Source organism: Macaca fascicularis, chromosome X (genome assembly GCF_037993035.2).
Source record: "Macaca fascicularis isolate 582-1 chromosome X, T2T-MFA8v1.1".
NCBI classification, from domain to species: domain Eukaryota; kingdom Metazoa; phylum Chordata; class Mammalia; order Primates; family Cercopithecidae; genus Macaca; species Macaca fascicularis.
In genome coordinates, this window is record NC_088395.1 from 23,398,063 (window position 1) to 23,413,718 (window position 15,656).

Sequence of the window (15,656 nt, forward strand, 5' to 3'; positions counted from 1 at the left end):
GTCTCCAATCCCATCCAGGTTGCTGTGAATGCCATTAATTCATTCCTTTTTAAGACTGAGTAGTATCCCATCATATATATTATACCACAGTTTATTAATCCACTCATTGATTGATGGGCATTTGGGTTGGTTCCACATTTTTGCAATTGCGAATTGTGCTGCTATAAACATGCATGTGCAAATATCTTTTTCATGTAATGACTTCTTTTCCCTTTGGGTAGATATCCAGTAATGGGATTGCTGGATCAAATGGTAGTTCTACTTTTCTTTCCTTAAGGAATCTCCACACTGAAAAAAACAACTTTTAGTTTCATTGATTTTTTTCAACACTTTTCCATGTTAATTTTATTTCTGCTCTGATCTTTATTGTTTATTTTCTTCTACTAATTTTGAGTTTGGTTTGCTCTTGCTTTTCTAGTTCTTTAATATGCATAGTTAGATTTTTCATGGTGAGTTTTTCCTCTTTTTGATGTAGTCACTTATAGCTATAAACTTCCCTATGAGTAGTACTTTTTCTGTATCCCATAGGTTTTGGTATGTTGTGTTTCCATTATCATTTGTTTCAAAAATTTTTTTCAATTTTCTCTTTAATTTCTTCATTGACCCACTGGTCATTCAGGAATATATTGTTTAATTTACATGCTTTGGTATAGTTTCTAAAATTCCTCTTGTTAGTGATTTCTACTTTTATTCCATTGTGGCCAGAGAAGATATTTGATATGATTTCAGTTTTTAAAAATGCTTTAAGACTTGTTTTTTGGCCTAACCTGTTGTCTGTTTTTGAGAATAATCCATGTGTATTCTGCAGCCATTGGATAAAATGTTCTGTAAATATCTATTTGGTCCATTTGGTCTATAGTTAAGTTTAAGTACGATGTTTCTTTCTTGATTTTCTGTCTCGATGATCTGTGTAATGCTGAAAGTGGGGTGTGGAAGTCTGTGGCTATTATTGTATTGGGGTCTATCTCTCTTTTTAGCTCTAATAAGATTTGCTTTATATGTCTGGGTTCTCCAGTATTGGGTGCTTATATATTCACAATTCTTACATCATCTTGCTGAATTGACCCTTTTATCATTATATAATGACTTTTTAAAATCTCTTTTTATAGTTTTTGTCTTGAAATCTATTTTGTCTGCTATAAGTATAACTACTACTGCTTTTTTTTTTTTGGTTTTCATTTGCATGGAAAATCTTTTCTCAACTCTTTATTTTCAGTCGATGTGTTTCTTTATAAGTTAAGTGTGCTTCTGATAGGCAACCAGTCATTGGGTCTTGGGTTTTGTTTTTTTTTTAATCCATTCAACCACTGTATGTCTTTTGATTGGAGAGTTAATTCAATGAAGTTATAGCTAAGTAAGAACTTACTCCTGCCATTTTATTTGCCTTTTAGTTACTGTGTGGTTTTCTCTTCATTTTTTTCTTCTTTCTTGTCTTCCTTTTAGTGAAGGTGATTTTCTCTGGCGGTGTGTTTTAAAGTCTTGCTTTTTATTTTTTTGTGTATCAGTTGTGTGTTTTTTTGATTTGAGGTTATCATGATGCTTGCAAATAATATGTTATAACTCATTATTTTAAAGTGATGACAATTTGACACTGATTGCATAAAAAAATCTAACAAACAAGCAAAAACAATGTTAAAAACTCTACACTTCAACTTCACCTCTCTGCTTTTAAATTTTTTATTTCTATTTATATCTCATTGTACTATGTCTTGAAAAGTTCTTGTATTATTTTTGATCATTTCATCTTTTATTCTTTCTACTTAAGTTATAAGCAGTTTACACACCACAGTTATAGTGTTATACTATCCTGTGTTTTCTGTGTACTTGAAATTACCAGTGAATTTTGCACCTTCAGCTGATTTCTTATTGCTCATTATTGTCCTTTTCTTTCAGATTGAAGAACTCTCTTTAGCATTTCTTGTAGGACAGGTCTGTTGTTGATGCCATCCCTCAGCTTTTGTTTGGGAAAGTCTTTATTTCTCCTTCATGTTTGAAGGATATTTTTGCTGGATATACTATTCTAGGGTAAAAAAAATTTTCCCTCTGCACTTTGTCTGCTGCCAGATGCATTGGAGTTCATTGTATGTTATTTGTTTCTTTTCTCTTGCTTCTGTTTGGATTCTTTCTTTATTCTTGACCTTTGGTAATTTGATTATTAAATACCTTTATGTAGTCTTCTTTGGGTTAAATCTGATTAGTGTTCTATAATCTTCTTATATTTGAATACTGATATTTTTCTGTAGGTTTCAGAAGTTCTCTGTTATTATCCCTTTGAAAAACCTTCTGTCTCTATCTTTCTCTGCACCTCTTGTTTAAGGCCAATGACTCTTAGATTTTCCCTTTCAAGGCTATTTTCTAGATCTCATAGGTGTGTTTCATTCCTTTTTATTCTTTTTTCTTTTCTGCATCTGATTATGTATTTTCAAATAGCCTGTCTTCAAGCTCACTAATTCTTTCTTGTGCTTGATTAATTCTGCTGGTGAAAGATTGATGCATTCTTCGGTATGTCAAATGCATATTTAAATTGCATTTAAGCAGAATTTCTGCTTAATTCTTTTTAAAATTATTTCAATCCCTTTAAAAATTTATCTGATATGATTCTCAATTCCTTCTTTGTGTTACCTTGTATTTAATTGAGCTTCCTCAAAACAGGTATTTTGAATACTCTGTCAAAGGGTCACATGTTTCCATCTTTCTAGAATTGGTCCCTGGTACTTTATTTAGTTCATTTGGTAAACTCATGCTTTCGTGGATGGTTTTGATGCTTGTAGAAGTTCATTGGCATCTGGGTATTGAAGAATTAAGTATTTATTGTAGTGCTTGTAGTCTGGGCTTGTTTGTATCCATCCTTCTTGGCTTTCCAGGTATTTGAAAGGACTTTGCTGTTCGTATTAGGCCACTCTTGCATTGCTATAAAGAAATACCTGAGACTGGATAATTTGTAAATAAAAGAAGTTTAATTGACTTATTGTTCTTTAGGCTTTACAAGAATCTTCTTGGCTTCTGGTGAAGCCCCAAGGAGGTCACAATCATGGTGGAAGGTGAAAGAGGAATAAATGCATCACATAGCAAAATCAAGAGCAAGTAAGAGAGAGTTGGGGAGAGGTGCTACACACTTTTTTTTTTTTTTTTTGAGATGGAGTCTCGCTCTGTTGCCCTGGCTGGAGTGCAGAGGCGTGATCTTGGTTCACTGCAAGCTCCGCCTCCTGGGTTCACACCATTCTCCTACCTCAGCCTCCCGAGTCGCTGGGATTACAGGCACGTGCCACCATGTGTGACTATTTTTTTTTTTTTATTTTTAGTAGAGACGGGGTTTCACCGTGTTAGCCAAGATGGTCTCGATCTCCTGACCTTGTGATCCGCCTGCCTCTAAAAGTGCTGGGATTACAGGCGTGAGCCACCGTGCTCGGCGGCTACACACTTTTAAATGATCAGATCTCATGTGAACTCGCTTACTTATCCTTGGAAATAAGCGAAAGCTTACTTATCTCCAAGGAGATGTCCCAAGCCATTCATGAGGGTATCAGGCCTCTGAGCCCAAGCTAAGCCATCATATCCCCAGTGACCTGCACATATACATCCAGACGGCCTGAAGCAACTGAAGATCCACAGAAGTGAAAATAGCCTTAACAGATGACATTCCACCATTGTGATTTGTTTCTGCCCCACCCTAACTGATCAATGTACTTTGTAATCTCTCCCACCCTTAAGAAGGTTCTTTATAATTCTCCCCACCCTTGTACTTTGTGAGATCCACCCCCTGCCCACAAAACATTGCTCCTAACTCCACCACCTATCCCAAAACCTATAAGAACTAATGATAATCCACCACCTTTTGCTGACTCCTTTTCCGGACTCAGCCCGCCTGCACCCAGGTGAAATAAACAGCCATGTTGCTCACACAAAGCCTGTTTGGTGGTCTCTTCACACGACCACATGAGACATTTGGTGCCGAAGACCCGGGTCAGCGGGACTCCTTCGGGAGACCAGTCCCCTGTCCTCACCCTCACTCCATGAAGAGATGCACCTAGGACCTCGGGTCCTCAGACCAACCAGCCCAAGGAACATCTCACCGATTTTAAATCGGGTAAGCGGCCTCTTTTTACTCTCTTCTCCAACCTCTCTCACTCTCCCTCAACCTCTTTCTCCTTTCAATCTTGGCGCCACCCTTCAATCTCTCCCTTCTCTTAATTTCAATTCCTTTCATTTTCTGGTAGAGACAAGGAGACACATTTTATCCTTGGACCCAAAACTCCGGCTCTGGTCACAGACTTGGGAAGGCAGCCTTCCCTTGGTGTGTAATCATTGTGGGGATGCCTGCCTGATTATTCACCCACATTCCATTGGTGTCTGATCTCCGCGGGGACGTCTGCCTTGGTCATTCACCCACATTCCCTTGGTGGCAAGTCAATTGCGGGGACGCCTGCTTTGGCTGCTCAACCACGTTGCAGCCCGGGGCTGCTCCCCGCCCCCCTTCTCCGTGTCTCTACCCTTCTCTTTAAACTTGCCTCCTACACTATGGGCAACCTTCCACCCTCCATTCCTCCTTCTTCTCCCTTAGCCTGTGTTCTCAAGAACTTAAAACCTCTTCAACTCTCGCCTGACCTAAAATCTCAGCGTCTTATTTTCTTCTGCAATACTGCTTGGCCCCAGTACAAACTCGACAGTAGTTCCAAGTGGCCAGAGAATGGCTCTTTCAATTTGTCTCTCCTACAAAATCTAGATAATTTTTGTCAAAAAATGGGCAAATGGTCTGAAGTGCCTGACGTCCGGGCATTCTTTTACACATTGGTCCCTCCCTAGTCTCTACTCCAGGTGAGACTCATCCCAAATCTTTCTTCTTTCTCTCCTGTCTGTTCCTTCAGTCTCCACCCCAAGCTCTGAGTCCTTTGAATCCTTCTTTTCTACGGACTCATCTGACCTCTCCCCTTCTCCCCAGCTGCTCCTCGCCAGGCCGAGCCAGGTCCCAATTCTTCCTCAGCCTCTGCTCCCCCACCCTGTAATCCTTCTATCACTCCTGTCCTCACACCCAGTCTGGCTTACAGTTTGATTCCATGACTAGCCCTCCCCCACCTGCCCAACAATTTCCTCTTAGAGAGGTGGCTGGAGCTGAAGGCATAGTCAGGGTACGTGTGCCTTTTTCTCTATCAGACCTTTCCCAAATCAGCCAGCGTTCAGGCTCTTTCTCATCAGACCCCACTAAATATATACAGGAATTCCGATATCTAACTCTGTCCTACAATTTAACCTGGAGTGACTTAAATGTCATCCTCATTTCTACCCTCTCCCGAGATGAACGGGAAAGAGTTTTTTCTCTGGCCCAATCTCACGCTGGTAACCGCTGGCTCCATGAGCCAGCCCTCCAGGAAGGCATTAGAGCAGTTCCCCAAGAAGCTCCCCAATGGAACTATCAGGCAGATTCCCCACGTATAGCTAGGCGAGATTACATGGTTTCCTGCCTAGTTGAAGGGCTTAAAAAGGCAGCTTACAAAGCTGTTAATTATGACAAACTTAAAGAAACTACCCAAGGTAAAGAACCCAGCCCAGTTCATGGCCCGTTTGGCAACAACCCTTAGACGCTTTACTGCCCTAGACCCAAAGGGGCCAAAGGTCACCTAATTCTTAATGTGCATTTTATCACCCAGTCAGCTTCTGACATTAGAAAAAAGCTTCAAAACTTGGAATCCAGCCTTCAAACCCCACAACAGGAATTAATCAACCTTGCCTTCAAGGTGTACAATAATAGAGAAGAGGTAGCCAGACAGCAATGCATTTCTGAGTTACAACTACTTGCCTCCGCTATAAGACAACCCACAACCACGTCTTCAACATGCAAAAACTTCAGAACATCCAAGTCACAGCTCCAAGGGGCTCCTTCAAAAAATCCTTGTGGACGTTGCTTCAAATGCCAAAAACCTGGCCACTGGGCCAAGGAATGCCCACAGCCCAGGATTCCTCCTAAGCTGTGCCCTGTCTCTGCAGGCCCCCACTGGAGGTCAGACTGTCTGACTCACATCGCTGCCGCTCCTAAAGCCCCTGGAGCCCGAACCCAATGTTCCTTGGCCGACTCCTTCCCAGATCTCCTCGGCTTAGCAGCTGAAGACTGATGCTGCCCGATCGCCTCGGAAGGCCCCAGACCATCACGGTCGCCGAGCTTCGGGTCACTCTTACAGTGAAGGGTAGGTCTGTCCCCTGTTTAATCAATACTGGAGCTACCCACTCCACATTACCTTCTTTTCAAGGGCTTGTTTCCCTTGCCCCCATAAATGTTGTGGGTATTGACGGCCAAGCTTTAAACCCCTTAAAACTTCCCCGCTCTGGTGCCAACTTGGACAACATTCTTTTATGCACTCCTTTTTAGTTATCCCCACCTGCCCAGTTTCCTTATTAGGCCAAGACATTTTAACCAAATTATCTGCTTCCCTGATTATTTCTGGGCTACAGCCACACCTCATTGCCGCCTTTTGCCCCAGTTCAAAGCCTCCTTCACATCCTCTCTTTGTATTTCCCCACCTTAATCCACAAGTATTGGATACCTCTACTCCCTCCTTGGTGACAAATGACGCACCCCTTACCATCTCATTAAAACCTAATCACCCTTGCCCTGCTCAACGTCAATATCCCATCCCACAGTATGCTTTCAAAGGAGTAAAGCCTGTTATCACTTGCCTGTTAGAGCATGGCCTTTTAAAGCCTATAAACTCTCCTTACAATTCCTCTGTTTTACCTGTCCAAAAGCAGACAAGCCTTACATGTTAGTTCAGGATCTGCACCTTATCAACCAAATTGTCTTGCCTATCCACCCCGTGGTGCCAAAGCCATATACTCTCCTATCCTCAATACCTCCCTCCACAACCCATTATTCTGTTCTGGATCTCAAACATGCTTTCGTTACTATTCCTTGCACCCTTCATCCCAGCCTTTCTTTGCTTTCACTTGGACTGACCCTGACACCCAACAGGCTCAGCAAAGTACCTGGGCTGTACTGCCGCAAGGCTTCACAGACAGCCCCCATTACTTCAGTCAAGCCCAAATTTCTTCCTCATCCATTACCTATCTCGACATAATTCTTCATGAAAACACACATACTCTCCCTGCTGATCGTGTCCGGCTAATCTCCCAAACCACAACCCCTTCTACAAAACAACAACTCCTTTCCTTCCTGGTCATGGTAGGATACTTTTGCCTTTAGATACCTGGTTTTGCCATCCTAACAACACCATTGTACAAACTCACAAAACCAAACTTAGCTGACCCCATAGATCCTAAATCCTTTTGCCACTCCTCTTTCTGTTCCTTAAAAACAGCCCTAGAAGCTGCCCCCACACTAGCTCTCCCGAACTCATCCCAACCCTTTTCATTACACACAGCCGAAGTGCAGGGCTCTGTGGTCAGAGTTCTTACACAGAGCGAGGACCACGCCCTGTAGCCTTTCTGTCCAAACAACTTGACCTTACTGTTTTAGCCTAGACCTCATGTCTGCATGCGGTGGCTGCTGCCACCCTAATACTTTGAGAGGCACCCAAAATCACAAACTATGCTCAACTCACTCTCTACAGTTCTCATAACTTCCAAAATCTATTTTCTTCCTCACACCTGACACATATACTTTCTGCTCCCTGGCTCCTTAAGCTGTACTCACTTTTTGTTGAGTCTCCCACAATTACCATTGTTCCTGGCCCAGATTTCAATCTGGCCTCCCACATTATTCCAGATACCACAGCTGACCCCCATGACTATATCTCTCTAATCCACCTGACATTCACTCCATTTCCCTGTATTTCCTTCTTTCCTGTTCTTCACCCTGATCACACTTGGTTTTTTGATGGCAGTTCCACCAGGCCTAATCGCCACACACCAGCAAAGGCAGGCTATGCTATAGTATCTTCCATATCTATCATTGAGGCTACCACTCTGCCCCCCTCCACTACCTCTCAGCAAGCCAAACTCATTGCCTTAACTCGAGCCCTCACTCTTGCAAAGGAATTATGCATCAATATTTATACTGACTCTAAATATGCCTTCCATATCCTGCACCACACACTGTTACATAGGCTGAAAGAGATTTCCTCACTATATAAGGGTCCTCCATCATTAATGCCTCTTTAATAAAAACTCTTCTCCAGGCCACTTTACTTCCAAAGGAGGCTGGAGTCATTCACTGCAAGGACCATCAAAAGGCATCAGATCCCATCGCTCAGGACAATGCTTATGCTGATAAGGTAGCTTAAAAAGCAACTAGTGTTCCAACTTCTATCCCTCAGGACAGTTTTTCTCCTTCTCATCTGGCCACTCCCACCTACTCCCTCACTGAAACTTCCACCTATCAATCTCTTCCCACACAAGGCAAATGGTTCTTGGACCAAGGAAAATATCTCCTTCCAGCCTCACAGGCCCATTCTATTCTGTCATCATTTCATAACTTCTTCCATGTAGGTTAAAAGCCGCTAGCCCACCTCTTAGAATCTCTCATTTCCTTTCCATTGTGGAAATCTATCCTCAAGGAAATCACTTCCCAGTTGTTCCATCTGCTATTCTACTACTCCTCAGGGATTGTTCAGGCCCCCTCCCTTCCCTACACATCAAGCTCGGGGATTTGCCCCTGCCCAGGACTGGCAAATTGACTTTACTCACATGCCTTAAGTCAGGAAACTAAAATACCTCTTGGTCTAGGTAGACACTTTCACTGGATGGGTAGAGGCCTTTCCCACAGGGTCTGAGAAGGCCACTGTGGTCATTTCTTCCCTTCTATCAGACATAATTCCTCAATTTGGCCTTCCCACCTCTATACAGTCTGATAACAGACTGGCCTTTATTAGTCAAATCACCCAAGCAGTTTCTCAGGCTCTTGGTATTTAGTGGCTCCTGGTTTTACCTCAAACTGCCACCCTTAAGTCTCTCTTGAAGCGGATAGAAGATCTTCAGTGGCAAAGTACACTCCAATACTTTCACCCTGATGAAGTCCTATTCTTCACTTATATACTCACTCTTATTCTGGTTCCTGTTCCTATGCCACCCTCTACCTCTCCCCAGCTATCTCCACCACACTATCAAACTCATTCTCCTGGTGTTTCTAATCCTTCTTTAACAAACAATGGCTGGCTTTGCATTTTTCTTTCCTCCAAAATCACGGAGAATCTGACTTACTGCTAAAAAAAAAAGGCGGGGGGAACTCTGTATGATTTTAAATGTAGAGTGTTGTTTTTACCTAAATCAATCTGGCCTGGAATATGATAACATAAAAAAATTCAAAGATAGAGCGTAAAAACTTGCCAACCAAGCAAGTAATTACACTAAATCCCCTTGGACCCCCTTGGACACTCTCGAATTAGATGTCCTAGGTCCTCCCACTTCTTAGTCCTTTAATACCTGTTTTTCTCCTTCTCTTATTCAGACCTTGTGGTTTCAGTTTAGTTTCTCAATTCATACAAAACCGCATCCAGGCCATCACCAATAATTCTGTATGGCAAATACTCCTTCTGACTTTTTTTGTATGTTTTTATCTTCTGTGTGCTCCATCATCTCTTCTTATTCCTTTGAAAATAATCCTTTCTTCAAACTCTCTTTGACAGCCACTTGGAGCCTACCATCTATTTCCTGTCAGAACCCTTCTTGATAAAGAAAGTAGTAACAGAATGAAACAGGAACCTTGCTAAATCCATCCTAGTAAAAAAAAATTGGTTTATGGTTGGTAGAGTCTTTGATACTAGCAGCAATGGGTTCTGCAGCAAGCTAGCCATCCGGCATAATTTGGGGAACTTATCCTGGCTATGTAACCTCCACACTTGGTCCTCCCGCCCTCCTGGAAATTATGGTAAATCCACCAGAGCTCCATCTCAATTTCTATTTCTTGGAACTAAAACCCTGACTGATACAGCCTTCTTCTTTCCTCTAATGATAGTTTTTATTAATCTCTCTCTTTCATTCATTAATCTCTTTCATTCCCTTCCTTCATTTTGTCCTTCCTCCCTCCCTTCCTCCATTTACTTTAATTGAAATCTATGCACTTATAGTTCCTAAATACTTTTCTCTACTCCAAGTTTCCTGACCTCCAATACTATTGAGTAAGTTACCTACTAGACATCATCATATTTCCATGTAAGTATCACATAAACTCCTTAAATTCAATATTTAAAACCCTGTCTTTTTTATTATTACACTTTAAGTTCTAGGGTACATAAAACCCTGTCTTATTATTTCCTACTCTAACACTCTTCTTCTTCAGCAACATAACCTACTACTTTGCCTCATATGCATGGACAATTACACTATCTAATTATTTATCTGAATGAGAAATCCCCTACTTTTCCTAGACTCTTCTATTTCCTATGACCTGATTGTTTTTGTCAGGTTTGTCAAAGATCAGATGGTTGTAAATGTGTGGCGTTATTTCTGAGGCCTCTGTTCTGTTCCATTGGCCTATATATCTGTTTTGGTACCAGTACCATGCTGGTTTGGTTACTGTAGCCTTATGGTAGAGTCTGAAGTCAGGTAGTGTGATGCCTCCAGCTTTGTTCTTTTTGTTTGGAATTGTCTTGGCTATATGGGCTCTTTTTTGGTTCCACATGAAATTTAAAGTAGTTTTTTCTAATTCTGTGAAGAAAGTCAATGGTAGCTTGATTGGGGATGGCATTGAATCTATAAATTACTTTGGGCAGTGTGGCCATTTTCATGATATTGATTCTTCTTATCCATGAGCATGGAATGTTTTTCTATTTGTTTATGTCCTCTCTTATTTCCTTCAGCAGTGGTTTGTAGTTATCCTTGAAGAGGTCCTTCACATCCCTTGTAAGTTGTATTCCTAGGTGTTTTATTCTTTTTGTAGCAATTGTGAATAGGAGTTCACTCATGATTTGGCTCTCTGTTTGTCTATTATTGGTGTATAGGAATACTTGTGATTTTTGCACATTGATTTTGTATCCTGCGGCTTTGCTGAAGTTGCTTATCAGCTTAAGGAGATTTGGGGCTGAGATGGTGGGGTTTTCTAAACATACAATCGTGTCATCTGCAAACAGAGACAATTTGACATTCTCTCTTCCTATTTAAATACCCTTTATTTCTTTCCCTGTCCTGATTGCCCTGGCCAAAACTTCCAATACTGTTGAATACGAGTGGTGAGAGAGAGCATCCTTGTCTTGTGCCAGTTTTCAAAGGGAATGCTTCCAGTTTTTGCCCATTCAGTATGATATTGTCTGTGGGTTTGTCATAAATAGCTCTTATTATTTTGAGATAGGTTCCGTCAATACCTAGTTTGTTGAGATTTTAAGCATGAAGGGGTGTTGAATTTTATCAAGGCCTTTTCTGCATCTATTGAGATAATCATGTGGTTTTTGTTATTGATTCTGTTTATGTGATGGATTACGTTTATTGATTTGCATATGTTGAACCAGCCTTGCAACCCAGGGATGAAGCCGACTTGATCGTGGTGGCTAAGCTTTTTGATGTGCTGCTGGATTCTATTGAGGATTTTTGCATCAATGTCATCAGGGATAGTGGCCTAAACTTTTTTTTTTTTTTTTTTTTTGGCTGTGTCTCTGCCAGGTTTTGGTATCAGAATGATGCTGGCCTCATAAAATGAGTTAAGGAGGTGTCCCTCTTTTTTCATTGTTTGGAATAGTTTCATAAGGAATGGTACCAGCTCCTCTTTGTACCTCTGGTAGAATTCAGCTGTGAATCCGTCTGGTTCTGGGCCTTTTTTGGTTGGTAGGCTATTAATTGCCTCAATTTCAGAACCTGTTATTGGTCTATTCAGAGATTAAATTTCTTCCAGGTTTAGTCTTGGGAGGGTGTATGTGTCCAGGAATTTATCCACTTCTTCTGGATTTTCTAGTTTATTTGCATAGAGGTGTTTATAGTATTCTCTGATGGTAGTTTGTATTTCTGTGAGATCAATGGTGATATCCCCTTTATTATTTTTTATTGTGTCTATTTGATTCTTCTCTCTTTTCTTATTTATTATTCTGGCTAGTGATCTATCTATTTTGTTAATCTTTTCAAAAAACCAACTCCTGGATTCATTGATCTTTTGAAGGGTTTTTCATGTCTCTATCTCCATCAGTTCTGCTCTGATCTTAGTTATTTCTTGCCTTCTGCTAGCCTTTGAATTTGTTTGCTCTTGCTTCTCTAGTTCTTTTAATTGTGATGTTAGGGTGCTGATTTTAGATCTTTTCTGCTTTCTCCTGTGGGCATTTAGTGCTATAAATGTCCCTCTAAAACTGCTTTAGCTGTGTCCCAGAGATTCTGGTACATTGTGTCTTTGTTCTCATTCATTTCAAAGAACTTCTTTATTTCTGCCTTAATTTCATTCTTTACCCAGTAGTCATTCAGGAGCAGGTTGTTCAGTTTCCATGTAACTGTGTGGTTTTGAGTGAGTTTCTTAATCCTGAGTTCTAATTTGATTGCACTGTGGTCTGAGAGACTGTTATGATTTCCGTTCTTTTGCATTTGCTGAGGAGTGTTTTACTTCCAATTATGTAGTCAATTTTAGAATAAGTGCAATGTGGTGCTGAAAATAATGTATATTCTGTTGATTTGGGGTGAACAGTTCTGTAGATGTCTATTAGATCCACTTGGTCCAGAGCTAAGTTCAAGTCCTGAATATCCTTGTTAATTTTCTGTCTCATTGATCTGTCTAATATTGACAGTGGGGTGTTAACATCTCCCACTATTATTGTGTGAGAGTCTAAGTCTCTTTGTAGGTCTCTTAATAACTTGCTTTATGAATCTGGGTGCTCATGTATTGGGTGTATATATATTTAGGATAGTTAGCTCTTCTTGTTGCATTGACCCCTTGACCATTATGTAATGCCCTTTTTTTTTAATCTGTGTTGGCTTTAAGTCTGTTTTATCAGAGACTGGGATTGCAACCCCTGCTTCTTTTTTTTTTTTTTTTTTTTTTTGCTTTCCATTTGCTTGGTAAATATTCCTCCATCCCTTTATTTTGAGCCTGTGTGTGTCTTTGTACGTGAGATGGGTTTCCTGAATACAGCACACCAATGGGTCTAGACTCTTTATCCAATTTGCTAGTCTGTGTCTTTTAATTGGGGCATTTAGCCAGTTTACATTTAAGGTTAATATTGTTATGTATGAATTTGATCCTGTCATTATGATGCTAGCTGGTTATTTTGCCTGTTAGTTGATGCATTTCTTCATAGTGTCAATGATCTTTACAATTTGGTATGTTTTTGCTGTGGCTGGTACCAGTGTTTTCTTTCCAGATTTAGTGCTTCCTTCAGGAGCTCGTGTAAGGCAGGCCTGGTGTTGACAAAATCTCTAAGTATTTGCTTGTCTGTAAAGGATTTTATTTCTCCTTTGCTTATGAAGCTTAGTTTGGCTGGATATGAAATTCTGGGTTGAAAATTCTTTTCTTTCAGTATGTTGAATATTGGCCCCCACTGTTTTCTGGCTTGTACAGTTTCTACAAAGAGATCTGCTGTTAGTCTGATTGGCTTCCCTTTGTGGGTAACCCGACCTTTCTCTCTGGCTTCCCTTAACATTTTTTCCTTCATTTCAACCTTGATGAATCTGATGATTATGTGTCTTGGAGTTTCTCTTCTTGAGGAGTATCATTGTGGTGTTCTCTGTATTTCCTGAATTTGAATGTTGGAGTGTCTTGCTAGACTGGGGAAGTTCTCCTGAATAATATCCTGAAGAGGGCTTTCCAACTTGGTTCCATTCTCCCATCACTTTCCGGTTACACCAATCAAATGTAGGTTTGGTCTTTTCACATACTCCTGTATTTCTTGGAGGCTTTGTTCATTGCTTTTCATTGTTTTTTCTCTAATCTTGTCTTCATACTTTATTTCATTAAGTTGATATTCAGTCTCTGATATCCTTTCTTCTGCTTGATCAATTCATCTATTGATACTTGTGTATGCTTCATGAAGTTCTCGTGCTGTGTTTTTCAGCTCCATCAGGTCATTTATGTTCTCTAAACTGGTTGTTCCAGTTAGCAATTTGTCTAAACTTTTTTCAAGGTTCTTAGTTTCCTTGCATTGGGTTAGAACATGCTCCTTTAGCTCAGAGGAGTTTGTTATTACCCACCTTCTGAAGCCTACTTCTGTCAATTTGTCAAACTCATTTTCCATCCAGTTTTGTTCCCTTACTGGTGAGGAGCTGTGATCCTTCGGAGGAGAAGAGATTTTTTGAATTTTCAGCCTTTTTGCCTTGGTTTTTCCTCATCTTATTGGATTTATCTACCTTTGGTCTTTGATGTTGGTGACCTTTGGATGGGGTTTTTGAGTGGATGTCCTTTTTGTTGATGTTCATGCTATTCCTTTCTGTTTGTTAGTTTTCCTTCTAACAGGCCCCTCTGGTACAGGTCTGCTGGATTTTGCTGGAGGTCCACTCCAGACCCTGTTTGCCTGGGTATCACCAGCAGAGGCTGCAGAACAGCAAAGATTGCTGCCTGTTCCTTCTTCTGGAAGCTTTGTCCCAGAGGGACACCCACCACATGCCAGCCAGAGCTCTCCTGTGTGAGGTGTTTGTCGACCCCTGCTGGGAGGTGTCTCCCAGTCAGGAGGCACGGGGTCAGGGACCCACTTGAGGAGGCAGTCTGTCTCTTAGCAGAGCTCAAGCGCTGTGCTGGGAGATCCACTGCTCTCTTCAGAGCTGGCGGGCAGGAACGTTTAAGTCTGCTGACACTGCGCCCACAGCTGCCCTTTCCCACATGTGCTCTGCCTAGGGAGATGGGAGTTTTATCTATAAGCCCCTGACTGGGGCTGCTGCTTTTCTTTCAGAGATGCCCTGCCCAGAGAGGAGTCGTCTAGAGAGGCAGTCTGGCTACAGTGGCTTTGCCAAGCTGTGGCGGGCTCCATCCAGTTCGAACTTCCAGGAGGCTTTGTTTACACTGTGAGGGGAAAACCGCCTACTCAAGCCTCAGTAATGGTGGACACACCTCCTCCCACCAAGCTGGAGCATCCCAGGTCGACTTCAGACTGCTGTGCTGGCAGTGAGAATTTCAAGCCAGTAGATCTTAGCTTGCTGGGCTCTGTGGTGGTGGAATCTGCTTAGCTAGACCACTTGGCTCCCTGGCTTCAGCACCCTTTCCAGGGAAGTGAATGGCTCTGTCTTGCTGGCATTCCAGGCACCACTGGGGTATGAAAAAAAAACTCCTGCAGTTAGCTTGGTGTCTGCCCAAATGGCTGCCCAGTTTTGTGCTTGAAACCGAGGGCGCTGGTAGTGTAGGCACCCGAGGGAATCTCCTGGTCTGCAGGTTGTGAAGACTATGGGAAAAGCATAGCATCTGGGCCAGAATGCACCATTTCTCATGGCACAGTCCCTCATGGCTTCCCTTGGGGGGAAGGAGTTCCTTGACCCCTTGCACTTCCCGGGTGAGGCCATGCCCCACCCTGCTTCGGCTCACCCTCCGTGTGCTGCACCTACTGTCTAACCAGCCCCAATGAAATGAGCCAGGTACCTCAGTTGGAAATGCAGAAATCACTCGCCTTCTGTGTTGATCTCACTGGGAGCTGCAAACTGCAACTGTTACTATTCAGCCATCTTGCCAGCCACTATTAATGTCTTACGTAAGGCTTTCCATGACCTAGCCTTCCTCACCTCTCCAGTCTCATTTGCTAGAAACATCATCCTAGGCTCAGCCAGCTCACAAAAGGCTCAACATACCTTCCCCACCTTCATGCTACATATCATAGAGA

General features: G+C 41.8%; 1 long non-coding RNA gene across 1 annotated transcript; it reads left to right on the forward strand.

Annotated features, from left to right (window-relative positions):
- Positions 1-3,752: 3,752 nt before the first annotated feature.
- Positions 3,753-15,409, forward strand: LOC141409433 (uncharacterized). The gene is made up of 3 exons (XR_012430184.1): positions 3,753-4,087; positions 5,983-6,179; positions 14,739-15,409. It is a non-coding gene; the product is annotated as an uncharacterized lncRNA (long non-coding RNA).
- Positions 15,410-15,656: the final 247 nt, after the last annotated feature.